The 15975-nt window shown below is 40.5% G+C and overlaps 1 protein-coding gene and 1 long non-coding RNA gene across 8 annotated transcripts in view; one reads left to right on the forward strand and one right to left on the reverse strand.

Annotated features, from left to right (window-relative positions):
* The window catches only part of LOC147582008 (uncharacterized), a 32744-nt gene that overhangs the window by 14085 nt on the left and 2684 nt on the right, over window positions 1-15975 (reverse strand). The window contains exons 2-3 of one of the 3 annotated variants that reach the window (XR_015250476.1): window positions 11302-11374; window positions 5495-5570 (exon numbers count right to left, since the gene is read on the reverse strand). This is a non-coding gene — a long non-coding RNA (uncharacterized LOC147582008). Of the gene's footprint in view, window positions 1-5494; window positions 5571-8346; window positions 8972-11301; window positions 11375-15975 lie in introns of those variants that run through there. The other 2 variants (XR_015250478.1, XR_015250477.1) reach the window with 2 other exon arrangements.
* FRYL (FRY like transcription coactivator) overlaps window positions 1-15975 on the forward strand; it is a 272920-nt gene that overhangs the window by 2886 nt on the left and 254059 nt on the right. The window lies entirely within an intron of this gene.

Here is a 15975-nt window from a genome sequence, read left to right on the forward strand (position 1 = left end):
AAAGTAGAAATGGATGACAGTCATTGCTCTCAAAGGTATACAGTTTAATGGGAAGATGCAAAATTATTATCCATAGGAAAAAGACAGTGTATATCTCAGCACAGTAACAGGTGCAAAGTGACCGTGACATAGGACTCGTGCCCAAATGGTAAAGGAATAGTGGTATAGAAGAAATCTAGGTGAGATGGGAAAATTTTCATTGCTTTATACAGCAGGTTTTATAGTTTTAAAGAAATTTTAAAAGATAAAATATGTTTGGGGGTTGGCTGGGTGTATGTTCTCTATTTGAACTATTTTTATCTGTAAAATATTTTTTTGGGGCAGAGCATGTGCTCTGAATTTCAACTGTTGTTACCTCGCTGGAGGGATCATCCATCTAACCCAGCTCAAATGTCACCTTGTCTGCACGCTCTTCTTCTGTTCTCCTAATCGTAAGCGATTGCTCTTTCCTCTTGCTCTTATAAAACCTTTTACAGCACAAGCCATGCTCTGACTTAGGTGTGGTTATGTTTGTATTTTCTTCATTAGATTGTAGACTTTGGTAAAAAACCATTAACAAACATTGGAGGTCCTCCCTCTTTTTTCTTTTTTCTTTTTAATGGTTGCTTAAAATACTGGAGCATTTTTTTGTTATCCCACCAGTATTCTGAAAAAACCATAAGCTTTAAAGAAGTTCAAATTGTGTTTATTTGGAGAAAGTGTATATGTGTGTTTAGAGGTAGAACCATATTCCCCTTATCACCAATATGGTGGTGATACATATGCTATCGTAAAACATTGATACAAAAGAAATGTAGAGTTTGGGAATTAAAAATGCCCCCCATACACTTCCATGATCACATTATAACTACTGGTAATGGTTTGGTGTTTATTCTTCCAGTTCTTCCCCCTTCTTTTGTTACCTTCTGGTAGGACTTGCCTTAAACCATCATGTTTGAAAGTTTTAATTAGTAAGTTGTGTTTATTGGGAATGGAGAAAGATAATCAGTTCTTACACACTTACTTATTACCCAGTTCTCTGGGCTCAGTTATGTTTTTTCTACTTTTTCTTGAGATACAGGGCTACCACTAGTGTGTGTTCAAAACATTTCAAAAACTGGTCAAAACCTGTGTTGCTGAACAGTTTACCTGCCTCTACCCAAAAATACTTTTTGGAGTACAGGGGCGCCTGGGTGGCTCAGTTGGTTAAGCGGCCAACTTTGGCTCAGGTCATGACAACTTTGGCCCAGGCCATTATCTCGAGGTTGGTGGGTTCGAGCCCCGCGTTGGGCTCTGTGCTGACAGCTCGGAGCCTGGAGCTTGCTTCGGATTCTGTGTCTCCCTCGCTCATGTTCTGTTTCTGTCTCTCAAAAAATGAATAAATACGTTAAATAAAATAAAATATGTTTGGAGTACATACTTCTAAACTTAATCTCTTCTCATTTCTTGATTCTTTTAATCTCTAGAGAGCGTTAAAAATTGCTTTGAGATTGCCAACAGGCACTCCTCATAGTAGCCCAAGGAGGAATGTGGGAAGACATTTCTTCATTATCAAATCACATACACAGGTTGTATTCAAACCTTATGTTGCTCCTTATAAAAAGGGAGCTCCAGGGGCACCTGGGTGGCTCAGTGGGTTAAGGGTCTGACTCTTGATTTCGGATCAGGTCGTGATCTCATGGTTTGTGGGTTCGGGTCCCACATCTGGCTCTGTGCTGACAGAGCAGAGCCTGCTTGGGATTCTCTCCCTCTCTGTCTCTCTGCCCTCCCCCCACAATAAATAAATAACTTGAAAAAAAGGGAGCTACAATTTGGGCCGATGAATTGGGTGATAAGATTTTGTTGTCTTAGGTGATTCTTTAAGCTAGCCTACGGGGAAAATGGTTTTCCAAAGGTTCCTTAATAGAAAACCCAGCTGTAAGCAGTCAGTTGGCCTAATCAACTGAGAAATCTCCATTCATTCAGCAGATTTTTATTGAGACTTGCACCTACTCTGTGTACTTGCCTAGCATTGAAGATAAAATTAAGTCTGTTTCTACCAAAATTGTGAGCTTCTCTGTGTAGGATCCTTAAATAGGCAGAGTGGTGCCTGAGGATTAAAACTAGTGTAAACAAAGGGCACACCCAGGTGAATTTATTATTCACTCTTGTTTATTTTTCTGCATAGCTTCTTCCAAAGTACGCTAGCAAACAAATCTGGTCTTCCGCAGGGTGCTGGGGGCCATGGAGACTGTTAAAATAAATAAATCTATGAGCTCTAGAATTTTTTTTATTAAAAAAATTTTTTTTAATGTATGTGTTTGAGAGACAGAGAGGGAGAGCACGCGAGCGAGAGAGCTGGGGAGGGGCAGAGAGAGAGAGGGAGACGAAGAATCCGAAGCAGACTCCAGGTTCTGAGCTGTCAGCATAGAGTCCCACACAGGGCTTGAACTCACAAACTGAGATGGTGATCTGAGCTAAAGTCGGGCCTTAACCGGCTGAGCCACTCATGAGCCCCTATCTTTTAAAGATTGTTTTGAGTGGCCATTTTTGATCAGACCTAAGACACTTTGATGCTGCTGCTTTCTTGATGTTTCCAGGAGATAAAATTTTCACCAACTACATCCTGTTGTTGGGTGACAGCAATTGTAAGATACACCTCTATTTCAGAGCATCCATACTTGAGAGAGGTTGAAGTGTTGTGTTTTGATCGTTTTATTTATTAAAGGGTGTCGGAGTTGATGAGAAAGGGATATTAGTTTGTTCACTCACTGTAATGCAGCCTCACTTTTTAGGTCATAAAGTATTCACACGTATGCTCTGTTGCCTGAATGAATTTTAACATAATATTTCAACTTCTCAGGATTCCTTGTTTTGTTCTGTTTTGAGTTTTGTTATATCTCTATTTCATGGTAAAATTCAGATGTGATGTAATTTAGTTCCAATATTAAAGAATGCTAGAATATGGATAATTTAAATACAGTTTTCAGTTTTATTTCTTCATTTAAAAATTTAAGATGGATTATGCTGTCTATAATACTGGTTAAAAAAACACCACTTTATTTTTATGTTTTTTTAATGTTTTTATTTATTTTAGAGACAGAGAGAAACAGAGCACGAGCAGGGGAGGGGCAGAGAGAGAGGGAGACACAGAATCTGAAGCAGGCTCCAGGCTCTGAGCTGTCAGCAAGAGCCTGACGTGGGGCTTGAACTCACAGACTGTGAGATCATGACCTGAGCTGAAGTCGGACGCCCAACCAACCGAGCCACCCATGCGCCCCAAAAAAACACCACTTTAGTGGTTCCGTGTTTCACGTGTCTTGGGCGCTCATGAGCACATAATGATTTATTTGCGGAAGAACCTCCAGCCATTAGTTTCCTGAGGCAGCAGCATTGAGACCACCGTATTTCATTCATTTGTTGGTGAAACTGTTCCTTTCTAAATCATGTCTGGTTGGGGATTGATTTGCTTATTGCTTTACTGTTAGCTGTATCTCTTTGCTCTCATTATACCTGCTTCTCGTACTTTCCTTGCCTTTCTAATTTGATATTTTTAGTGTGCTGTAAGAGTAGAATCTGCAGCTACACTCGTTGAATGCTGGATAAAAATGATAGAAGGTTCTGAATAAGGAGCCAGAGGAGCCGGTCCTTTAGTACTAGGACCTTGTTCTGTTGGCTTTTACTGCTTAGATGACTCTCACTTCTTCCCTGGTTTTGGACTCTGTTTCAGGTAGATGATGTTTCTGGATAGCGGGTTGTGTAACAGGATGGGATTATTACCTAGTGGAGGTTTAGCTTCCCCTGAATAATAGACCTCTTAAAATTCTGTCTTACTAAATCAAGTGGATGGTGAGTAATTAGTTAAGTGGATGGAAAAGAGGAAAAGAATTCTTTCTTAGATGTCTTGATAGTCTACTTGTTCCGCATCATGATCCCCAAGCTTGTACATCAGGATACTTGAATGTACGGTATATCGTTTGTTGCAATTCAGAACCTAATGTAATTCCAAGAGCAGAAATTAGAGGCCTTCAAGAACCATGAGGCTGCATGCAAAATAGCCACCTTTGCCTGTTACCTGGATATTATATGTCACCTGGATCTTTTGGTAATCTATTTTCTTTTAGGTAAAATTGTCTTTGGAGGTGTCCTTTTTGATGTTTGTGCTAATGATAACTTAGACTCTGTCTTGTATTTAATATTCCTGGCAATATTGAAACTTTAGTATACTTTCAGTAAATATTGGTTAGAGTTTTAGTCATATATTTCTTTAGGGTTGCTTCATTTTTTCCTGTTGTAGAATTCGTGGAGTTAGTGTTTTCAGAACTGGAATGTCTTTGGGAATGATCTGATACAACCCTTACATTTTGTAGATGACAGTGAGATTGTGACTTGTTTAAACTGCAAGTTTAGATAGAATAGAGTTCTTTTCAATTCTCAGTCCAGTGTTTTTCCTGTTCTTGTATGCGCTTCCCTAAGTAAAACCTTCAAGGGACAGATAGAATCTTAGACTTTTGTAGCCTCTGTTAGTAGAGATCTGCCAGTTTTCCTGTCACACCCCAGCAGTATAAATAATTGTGTCTGCATTCTCAATATGTCCGTTTGCTGTAAACTACATACCACATATATTGTACATTGTAAGACCCTAACAAAAATGAGATAACGTTGAAAAACATTGTAGAACAATTTAAAATGTACTATTTTTATGTTTTCGATACATTTAAAATATTAGTGATCTTAAAAATAAGTATGATTGAAGACCGTCACTTAAAAAAAACCCTTTATTTTGAAATAATTATAGACTCATGGGAAGTAGTGAAGATAGGCAGGGAGTCCTGTGTAACCTTCATTCAGCTCTCCTGGTTATAATATCTTATGTAAGGTGACGTTACTAACATTAAATCAGGAAACTGACATTGGTACGGTACTGTTAAGTAGCCATATTCAGTTTTCATGGTTTTTAAAATTTTTTTATTAAAAAATTTTTTTTTGAATGTTTATTTATTTTTGAGAGAGAGAGACAGAGTGCGAGCAGGGGAGGGGCAGAGAGAGAGAAGGATACACAGATCTGAAACAGGCTCCAGGCTCTGAGTTGTCAGCCCAGAGCCCAACGTGGGGCTCTAACCCACAAACAGCGAGATCATGCTCTGAGCCAAAGCCGGATGCTTAACCAACTGAGCCACCCAGGCACCCCAGTTTTCATGTTTTTTTTAATGCGCTCATTCAGGTGTACGTGTGTGTGTATAGTTTTGTGCAATAGATAACGTTTCATGTCTAGATTCATTTAATGACCACTACAGTCAAGATTCAGTACTGGTCCATTACTGCCAAGAAACTCCCTCATGCATCTCAAAGTACCCCCCCCCCCCCCCCCCCCGCCCCTTCCCTAGTTACTGGCAACAGCTAATTTGTTCTATCTCTCTATAACTGTGTCATTTGAGAATGTTACATAAATGGAATCATACTATATGTATCTTTTTGAGGTTGACTTTTGCACTCAGCACAATGCCTTAGAGAACCATCCAAGTTGTCCAGCGTATCAGTAGTTCATTTCTTTTTATTACTGAGTACTTACTATTCATTGTATGGATGTGCCATAGTCCCAGTTTGTTCACCTGTTGAAGAACATATGATTTGTTTTCTAGTTTTTGGCTATTACGAATAAAGCTGCTCTGAACATTCATGTATAGGTTTTTGTGTGAACATAGGCTTTCATTTCTCTGAGATAAATGCCCAAGAGTGCAATTGCTGGTTCATATTGTAAGTGTATGGTGAATTTTATAAGATTATTTTCCAGAGTGGCTATTCCCACCAGCAACGTATGAAAGATCTGGTTTCTCCACACACTTGTCAGAATTTGGTATTTTTTCTATTTTTAAAATGTTACTCATTCTAAAAAGTTGTGATATCTCATTGTGGTTAAAACAATTTTTTTAAAGTTTTTATTCATATTTTTTTTTTGGGGGGGGAGAGACATAGAGAGGGAGAGATAATCCCAAGCAGACTCTGCCTCATCAGTGTGGAGCCTGACGTGGGGCTTGAACCCACAAACCGAGAGATTATGACCTGAGCCGAAATCAAGAAGCGGGTGCTTAACCGACCGAGCCACCCAGGTGCCCCTCATTGTGGTTTTAATTGTCTTTCCCAGTGGGCAAATTGTTTCCCTAATGAACAATTTGGATTGTTTTTTATTATTGAGCTTTGAGAATAAGCTCTTTGTCAGATACGTGATTGGCAAAAATTGTTTTTTTTTTTTTCATCCTCTTAACAGGGTCTCTTACAGTGAAGAAGTTAGAAGTTTCATGTAGTGCATTCAATCTTTTTTTTTCTTTTATGAATTGTGCTTTTGGTGTCACATCTGTGGACTCTTTGTCCAGTGGTAGGTCTCAAAGATGTTTTTCCTTTGTTTTCTTCTGAAAGCTGTATAGTTTTACAGTTTACAAGATAATCACTTTTACCTTACAGTTTTGATAAAGTACTGGTATTGTTAACACACAGTTGTCAGTTCTGCCATTTTCTTGTTGCTTGCTTGTATTTTGCTTTATTATATTTAATCCACCTTTCTTTGCAAAACTCTTATTTTTTAATTTTAAATTAAAAAAAAATTTTTTTAAGTAGGTTCCCCAACTCTGAGATCAAGACTTGAGCTGATATGGGGCTCCTGGGTGGCTCAGTCAGTTGAGCATCTGACTTTGGCTCAGGTCACGATCTCATGGCGCGTGAGTTCGAGCCCCGTGTCAGGCTTGCTGCTGTCAGTGTGCAGAGCCTGCTTTGAATCCTCTGTCTCTCCTTCTCTGTGCCCCTCCCCTGCTCACACTCTCTCTCTCAAAAGTGAATAACCATTAAAAAAAAAAAAAAAAAGACTTGAGCTGAAGTCAAGAGTCATCTGTGTCCCCCAGGAGCCCTTGCAAAAATCTGTTCTTATTTGTTACAGATATTTTAATTAAGTATCCAATTCTGGCAGTATTTATTTTTTTTTTTAGTTAAAAAATTTTTAATTCTAGTATAGTTAACATACAGTATTCTATTCATTTCAGGTGTACATATAGTGATTCAACAGTTGCATACATCACTCAAGGCTCATCGCTGCAAGGGCACGCTTTAATCCCCATCAGCTGTTTCCTCCATGCTGGTTCCTGCCCCCCTCAGTTCTCTATAGTTGAGAGTCTGTGTTTTGGTTTGTCTCGCTGTCTTTTTCACTTTGTTCGTTTGCAAAAATGTTTGAAAACCCATTAGTGAGTGAGATCATAATTGTAATGAGATCTGCAGATGTACTTAATTGGGCCCAAGGAAGCTGCAGGATGTGGCAGTTTGCTGAAAGTGAACAAACCAGTGAGGGCGTCACAAACAGCCCCTCCAGGGTGTGGAGCCTGCCTTCTTTCCTTGACCTACTTGGACCTCCTAGAACACTGTGTGTGCAGTCAGTGCCACAAACAAAACTCTTCTGAGTATTTGAAACAAGACGAGATTTACTGAAGGGGTATAAGATGCTTACAGAACTGTTAGAAGAGCCTAACAGCTCCTCTAGGGCGACAATCCAGAAGTGACCCCTCGGGGGAACTCAGAAGGCACCGCCGTCCCTGTCCCTGTACTGGGAGCCAGAGCTTGTGCCACCTCTGTGGCCCCTCTGGAAACTGCGGGACAGACGGAGCGCATCAGCTCAGGACTGGGAAGTCAGATCAAAAAGCTTCCGCTCTGTGGCTCCTGCCACTCTGCTTCTTGCCCCCCAGGAAGCTGGAGACTGGACGCTGGAGTGATGCTGTAGACAGAACTCCTATTTCCACAACCGTGCTTACCCCCAGACTCCTAGGAGAGGTGCCTTTCAGGGAGCCTAGAGGTACGCTGGAGGTCGAGTGAGGCAATCCGTGGTAACTGGCGTTCTTCACGTAAAGGCCACAAGGCTGCAGCAGCCTGATGCAGGAACGGGAGAACGTGCTGGTGTCGATTTCACGTACTGAGTATTCGTAAAGCTCAATTTCAAATTTAAGAGAACACATACGTTTAGTCTTACAGGATTTTCTTTTCACCCCAGCGGCATGATCATCACCCTGTCTCTGACAGGTGTGGGTACTCCACTTTGAGCTTAATACGTTTTGAACTAGTAGGTCTGGTATGCTTTTTTCCTCAAATATTTACATGTATATTAATGTTTCCCAATTTTATTTTTTTTTTAACATTTTTTTTTTTCAACGTTTATTTGGGACAGAGAGAGACAGAGCATGAACGGGGGAGGGGCAGAGAGAGAGGGAGACACAGAATCGGAAACAGGCTCCAGGCTCCGAGCCATCAGCCCAGAGCCCGACGTGGGGCTCGAACTCACGGACCGCGAGATCGTGACCTGGCTGAAGTCGGACGCTTAACCGACTGCGCCACCCAGGCGCCCCGAATGTTTCCCAATTTTAAAACCCTGTCTTTCCTAGGGGATCCTGGCTGGCTCAGTCAGTAGAGCATGTGACTTTTGATCTTGGGGTCGTGAGTTCAAGCCCTACATTGGGTGGGGAGCGTACTTCAAACAAACCAAAGCACATCTTTCCTTTTTATAAGTATACAAAGTATAAAATGTTATTATTTTGGGAAACACTCATTAAATTCAGTTAACGCCATTTTCCTTATTGTCGGGACCTGAGCCTTCTAACACCCGTGTTTTCCCAGGTCTCCCTGGGGAATAATGTAAAAGAGGTGGGTTTTCCCTGAGACCCATGTTTTGGTGCCAGAGGCACTACAGCCAGCAGTCATCACTACTTTGGTATCTATTTGTCAAAAATAATTAAAGTTTGGTTCGTTTTATTGCATACTTTAGGTTTTTATTTCTGGGTGTAGCAAATTTTGGCACACAACCAAAAGTGAGACATACAGATATCCTTGTAAAGACTAGTTTTATATGGTCTGTGATGGCAGTAGATTTAAAACGCAATAAAATGGGATGTATGAAAAAGTTTGAGTGTGAGTGCGTATGCATTTTTCTAGTGGGAAGAGGTCCATAGGTTTATCAGCTTTCAAAGCAGAGTCCATGATCCTGAAAAGATTAAAAATGGCTGCTCAGGACACCTGAGTGGCTCAGTAGGTTGAGCATCCGACTTTGGCTCAGGTCATGATCTCACGGCCCCCCATCGAGTTTGCTGCTGTCAGCGCAGAGCCCGCTTTGGATCTTCTGTCCCCCTCTGTTTCTGCCCCTTCCCCACTTGTGCTTTTTCTCCCAAAAATAAATAAATCTTTTTAAAACATGGCTGCTCGGGGCACCTGGGTGGCTCAGTTGGTTAAGGGTCCGACTTGGGCTCAGGTCATGATCTCACAGTTCATGAGTTTGAGCCCCATGTCAGGCTCTGTGCTGACAGCTCAGAGCCTGGAGCCTGCTTTGGATTCTCTGTCTCCCTCTCTGTCTGCCACTGCCCTGCTCGAAGTCTGTCTGTCTGTCTCTCTCAAAAATAAATAAACATTAAAAACAATGGCTGCTCTAGAGACGAAAGTTCAATCAAGACATTTGCCAACTATGTAACATCAAGGCTTTTGCTGTCAATCAGAGACCATTTCCCTGATCTCCATCCTATGCCTGGAGCCTTTTTTTAGGACATGGAAAGAAAATTATTGTTACCCAAGTGTTTAGGGAGAGCGATGGAACAACATAAGAGTTCATTACTAAATGAGGAGAGATACCTGGAAGTCAATTATATTGCAATCATTTTTTTTCAAAAAGGAACCTTTCCTATATGTATGGTTGATGGGATCCTGAAAAATAATGGGTTATGTGTGTCGAGACATATTAAAATGTTGATAATCTCTAATCCAATATATTATACCTTGGGGGATATATCTGAATACTTGAAATAGTTATAAAAATAATTTATATGTTCAAATCTGGAACCTAAAATTATACCATTTAGGAAGGAATCTACAAATGAAATAATTTTAGCCTTCTTTTTTTAAATCAAAATCTATTTTTTTCAGGAATAGAATTTAGTGATTCATCGCTTTCCTGTAACACCCAGTGTTGCCTTATTTCTTAACATACTACCATATGACCTCATCGCATACACCAAAGCCTAAGTGGAATGCAGCCTGGTGTGTAGAGATTTACAAAATCATGCACAGAGATTTCACACGATGAAAGAGGATATGGTTTTGGTTGATGGGAGAAGGAGAAGCCTTTTTCCCTTCACCCTGACACACACACACACACACACACACACGTAGAGAGAGGGTAGTGAGGGCTTTGGGACAGACCAGTGGAGGCTGTGTTATCTCTATCCTGATTGTACCGGTTCAGTTACACAAGTACTGAATATTATTATAGGAGTATCTCTTATGAGTCATGTTAAGTCTGAAAGTGGGGTGGCCTCAGATTCCTCACGTGTAAAATAGAGTTGTTGTGGGGATTAAATTAAAAGATATAAGCAAAGGACACAGCATAGTGCTCGTGGCAGGCAGAATAACGGCCTCCCTCCCCATCTTAATCTCCGGAACTGAGGACGTTGTATCACACAGCTGAAGGGGATTTAGGCTTCAGGTGGAATTAAGGTTGCTAATCAGCTAATTTTGAAAGGGAGTACTCTGGGTTATCTGGTGAGCCTAATGTAATCGCAAGGGTCTTTAAGAGAAGCAGGATGCAGAAGAGTCAGGACCAGAGAGATAGCATCATGAGAAGGAACCAAACGTCCACCGAGGCTTTGAAGATAAAAGGGGCCTGGGAGCTGAGGAATGTGGGCAGCGTCTATAAACTGGTAAAGGCAAGAAAATGGATTATCCTTAGCGTTTCCAGAAAGGAACCCAGCTCTGCTGACACTTTGGCTCTAGTCCAGTGAGACCTGTTTTGGACTTCTGACTTCCAGAACTGTAAGATAATGAATTGTAAGCCACTAAGTTTGTGATAATTTGTCACTGCGGCAATTGATTGCACTACAGGAAACTGACATGGTGCTTGCTTGATAAATATTAGCTAAATAAACATGGTCTTCCTCTCTTAAAAATCACCTATTGAAGTTAACCCTTGTCTGGTTCAATGTATCTGTGTAGCTAGCTTTCCTTTTTCAGAAGGAAAAATGTCCTTTATCTTCTTTTTACTGAGCCCCACAATCTCATCTCTTCCATATTTTCTGTCACCTCCTGTGTCTTCATTTTTTCCTGCCTCCTTGCCTGCTACCTGGAAATATGCACGGAGCTCTCTCATCTCGGAGAACCTTCTGTTTGACGCTGCTTTCCCTTAGTTACCACACTGCAGTCACCCCAAAGGACCACAATACTCTGAAATGTCTTCACAGTTATCTGATAATTTCCTCTTTGATTTCAATTCTGGATAGGTTTCTAACTATTATATGCGATATAAGTTAATATAAGAACTTGAGTGCTTACCTTGTCATAAGCATTATACTATGTTGGTGGTGATGAGGTTAGAAATGAATGAGCGTCTCTTCTCTGCAGGAGCCTGTTGCGGACAATAGGTAAATTAGCCAACTGTTAACAAGCAGTAAATACCAAACATCAGATGTTAAAGTGAGTGGTAAGGATAGTAAGTAGGTATGAGAGGGCAGAGTAGGGGAGGCTGTTTTAGACCTGAATAACCTAAGAAGGCTTCATAAAAGAGATTTTTGAGTGAGGAATATGCTCTTAAAGGAATTAGGAAAACTGGTTTCAATAAAATAATCTGTATTACTAGAAACACAAGAGTTCTTAAAATCTCATTTTGCTTTGGATTGGTGGAAAATGTTTTTTTCCTATTGAATTTTTATGGTTGAGGAGAGCCTCTTGTAGAATTTAAAAAATGTATAAACCTAAATTACAATAAATTGACACACATTTGTCTTGATAATCTCAAGTATAACACGAGATACATACTGCTTTTTCTTTGTATTAAGTTTGTTGCTATATAAAACTCCAAATAAGATTTGAAATGTAGTATGACTTAATCTGAGTTCATTGTGTTTTATGTACTAAAAACATTGACTATGATTATATTTTTATTTTTTATTAAATTTTTTTTTTTAACATTTATTTATTTTTGAGACAGAGAGAGAGCATGAACAGGGGAGGGTCAGAGGAAGAGGGAGACACAGAATCTGAAACAGGCTCCAGGCTCTGAGCTGTCAGCACAGAGCCTGACGCGGGGCTCGAACCCACAGACCACGAGATAATGACCTGAGCCAAAGCCGGATGCTTAACCAACCGAGCCACCCAGGTGCCCCTGTGATTATATTTTTAAAGGAAAGTATTACATGGGCTCACTAGAGACAACTATGTTAGACAAACCTTAGTTGTTTTTTTTTTTTTTTAAGTGTTTGTTTATTTTTGAGAGAGAGAGTGCACACATGTGGAAGGGGAGGAGAGAGAGGGAGACGGAGGATCCAAAGCGGGCTCTGTGCTGACAGCAGAGAGCCCGATGTGGGGCTTGAGCTCAGAACAAACCGTGAGCTCATGACCTGAGCCAAAACCAAGATTGGGACCCGTAAGTGACTGAGCCACCCAGGTGCCCCAAACCATACTTCTTTTTAGGTAGGATTATTAGTCTGTGGGTCAGGAGAATGCAGAGAATGCAGTATCCGTGAATTTCAGACAGGCATTCTGCAACCTTTCTCTGTTGACAAGTGGAGGAGTGTGGGCTGGATGACCATAAAATCAGGTGGAAATATGAGTGGTTGAGTAGCAACTCTAAAAATTAGTAATAGTGGGGGCACCTGGGTGGCTCAGTCGGTTGCGTGTCCGACTTCAGCTCAGGTCATGATCTCGCGGTTCGTGGGTTCGAACCCCGCGTCGGGCTCTGTGCTGACAGCTCGGAACCTGGAGCCTCCAGGATTCTGTGTCTCCCTCTGTCTCTGTTCCTTCCCCGCTCACACTCTCCTCTCTCTCAAAAATAAATAAAGATAAAAAAATAAATAAAAATTAGTAATAGGGAATTCGTGACAACTGGAGAAACATTCCTATTGCTGAAGGCTGCTGTCCATGTTTTTGTAATGTGAATAAAAACATTGATACTACGCTTATCACATTTTTGGATGAAATGTATTTTTTAGGGGTAACTTTAAAAAATATTTCTGACTGAAATGGTGGGTCAAGGCTACCATGATAACTTAAAGGAGTTTGATATGAAGTTCTGTATATGAGTTGAGAAAACATCTGCATAATTATAGGAGTGAGGGAGATGTGGTTGAATACAAACAACTTAGGTATTTTAATTACTGTAATAAACTCCATCTGGATATAAAATGTAATGGGACTACGAGAAAGCCTGCATAGATTCCTAGTCGGGACTTAACAGGAAGGAGGTTCAGAAGAGGAAAGGTGTTAGTCTTACTTTATTCTGTACCGTCCAGACAACACCTGGAGTATTGTGTTGAGTTACGGATGTCACATGCGAATCAATCAGAAAACAGAAAATCACATATGTTGGTGAAGATAGGGAGAAATTGGAACCCTTGTACGTTGCTGGTAGCAGAATGGCACAGCTGCTGTGGAAAACAGTTTGGTGGTTTTTCAAACAGTTAAATCTAGAATTATGACATGAACCAGATAGTCTATTCCTACATATGTACCCAAAAGAATTGAAAACAGGTACTCAAACGAATACTTGAACATGAATATTTATAGTAGTTCTGTACTTACGTAGCCATTTACATTAGTTAAAACGAGAAACAACCCAGATGTACATCAACTAATGAGTGGATAACCAAAGTGTGGCTTATCTACACAATGGAATATTATTCAGCCATAACCGTGAACTACTGATAAACGCTACAGAGTGCATGAACCGCAAAAACCTGCTGAGTGAAAGAAGCTGGACACAGAAGATCACATGTGATTTCACTGATATGAAATATCCAGGACCGTTATGTCCATACGGATGTGAATTAGATGAGTGGTTGCCAAGGTCATGGGGAATGAGGATGGACTATCTGATGGATGTGGGATGATGAAAAGGTTTTGGAAATAGGGGTGTTGGTTGTAAAACATTGTGAATGTACTGTGTGGTATTGAGCCATACGCTTTATTTATTTATTTTTTAATGTTTATTTTTGAGACAGAGACAGAGCATGAACGGGGGAGGGTCAGAGAGAGGGAGACACGGAATCGGAAACAGGCTCCAGGCTCTGAGCTGTCAGCACAGAGCCCGACGCGGGCCTCGAACTCACAAACCGCCAGATCATGACCTGAGCTGAAGTCGGACGCTTAACCGACTGAGCCACCCAGGCACCCCGAGCCATACACTTTAAAACGCTTACTTACATTACCTGGATTTCACCTTAAAGTGTCAGTATGTATAAATCAACTGAATAGTATTGAGAATCCAGAAGTAAAACTCTGTGATCAATAGTTTTTTTTTTTTTTTTTTTTTTTTTTTTTTTTTTAGACAAATGTGCCAAGAAAATTCAATAGGGAAAGAATAGTCTTTTCAGCAAATTGTGCTGAGAAACCTGGAGATTTACATGCAAAAGAACGAATTTGAACTTCCTCCTCACATCATATACCCAGATTAACTAAAAATGCATCATAGGCCTAAATGTAATAGCAGAAATGATAAAACTCGTAGAAGAAAACATGAATAAATCTTACTGACCTTGGCTAGGCAAAGCCTTCTTAAGTAGGACACTGACCGCACAAGCAACAAAGAATAAAATAGATAAATTGGACTTTATCACAATTAAAAACTTTTGTGCCTCAAAGGACACCATCAAGAAAGTGAAAAGACAGGGGCGCCTGGGTGGCGCAGTCGGTTAAGCGTCCGACTTCAGCCAGGTCACGATCTTGCGGTCCGTGAGTTCGAGCCCCGCGTCGGGCTCTGGGCTGATGGCTCAGAGCCTGGAGCCTGTTTCCGATTCTGTGTCTCCCTCTCTCTCTGCCCCTCCCCCGTTCATGCTCTGTCTCTCTCTGTCCCAAAAATAAATAAACGTTGAAAAAAAGAAAGTGAAAAGACAACCCACAAAATGGGAGAAAGTATTTGCAATTTCTATCTAATAAGGGACTTGTATCGAAGTTCTCTAAAGAACTCTAATAACTCAGTAATAAAAAGACTAAAAGTAAACTGGTGTATTTTATGGTATGTGAATTATATTTCAATAAAAGCTGTTAAAAAATGGGTCAAGTGGAATATGCTTAGAGATGTCTAGTCTTCAGGGATTCAAAATTAAAATCCTACTCTTTCCCACTGCTTGTCCTTTCTGTTTTTGCTCTCCCTCACTCCAGCTTCCAATCTCTGTCAGCTGTGCCTTTTACACTGACAAGGTGGAGAACATTTATGTTCTGTTCTGCAACCTTAATGAAGGCTTTGGTGCTTGGTTTTTATATTGGTCTGATGTCTTAATTATTATGCAGATATTCATTGCAGAGTGATGAAGTAATTATGGTGACATTTCCTTCTCTCTATGCCAGTATCATGACCCAGGCCAACAGAAGGATGATGCTTCTAGTGTCAAAGACAAATGGATTCTCTTCCTGTAATCCATTAGTTGCTCGAAATCCTGTCCTTTTTTTTTTTTCCACATTTGAACCACGACTTTCTCTTTTTTTCTTTTCTTTTTAATTTTGATTTTTCTTAAGCAGTCTCTATACCCAACATAGGACTTGAACTCACGATCCTGAGATCGGGAGTCACCCACTCTACCAACTGAGCCAGCCAGGCACTCCAGAGCTATGACTTTCCTGACTAGCTTTTTGTTTATCCTGGTGTTTCACTTTGGTTCTTTTGGCAGCATTTTGCAGAATATGCGACCACAGGTGACCCAGCTGATGGTCTTGACCTTTCTTTTACTGGCGGTGGTTACCGCTGCACCAAGTATCCTTTTCTCACTTCCTAAAAGGCGGGGAGAAGGGCATAGAATGGGTGCTGCTTCTTGTGGATCTTCCCCATTTTTAAAACCTATTTTAGACAAATTTAAAAACTCATAAAATTGTGAGAAGAGTCATGTGGACTCTTGTCTAACTTTTACCTCGATTCACTTGTTATAAACATTTTGCTATATTTGCTTTTTCCTTTATCTTTGTCTATGGGTCTATAGTTGTTTGGGGGGAATCTTTTGAGAGAAAATTGTAGAGATC

The sequence above is a fragment of the Puma concolor genome, chromosome B1 (assembly GCF_028749965.1).
Source record: "Puma concolor isolate L17-30 chromosome B1, mPumCon1.1.hap2, whole genome shotgun sequence".
Taxonomy (NCBI): domain Eukaryota; kingdom Metazoa; phylum Chordata; class Mammalia; order Carnivora; family Felidae; genus Puma; species Puma concolor.